Source organism: Centruroides sculpturatus, unplaced genomic scaffold (genome assembly GCF_000671375.1).
Source record: "Centruroides sculpturatus isolate CEXI.00-Female unplaced genomic scaffold, Cexi_2.0 scaffold857, whole genome shotgun sequence".
Lineage (NCBI taxonomy): Eukaryota > Metazoa > Arthropoda > Arachnida > Scorpiones > Buthidae > Centruroides > Centruroides sculpturatus.
In genome coordinates, this window is record NW_019385135.1 from 361997 (window position 1) to 362215 (window position 219).

Here is a 219-nt window from a genome sequence, read left to right on the forward strand (position 1 = left end):
GAACCCATCTGTACAACACAAGAAATTTCCTCTTTAATACGTGAACCCATCTGTACAACACAAGAAATTTCCTCTTTAATACGTGAACCCATCTGTACAACACAAGAAATTTTCTTATTAATACGTGAATCCATCTGTACAACACAAGAAATGTCCTCTTTAATACATAAACGCATCTGATCCATCTGATAACCTTCCTGTTCAATACGAAAACCCTTG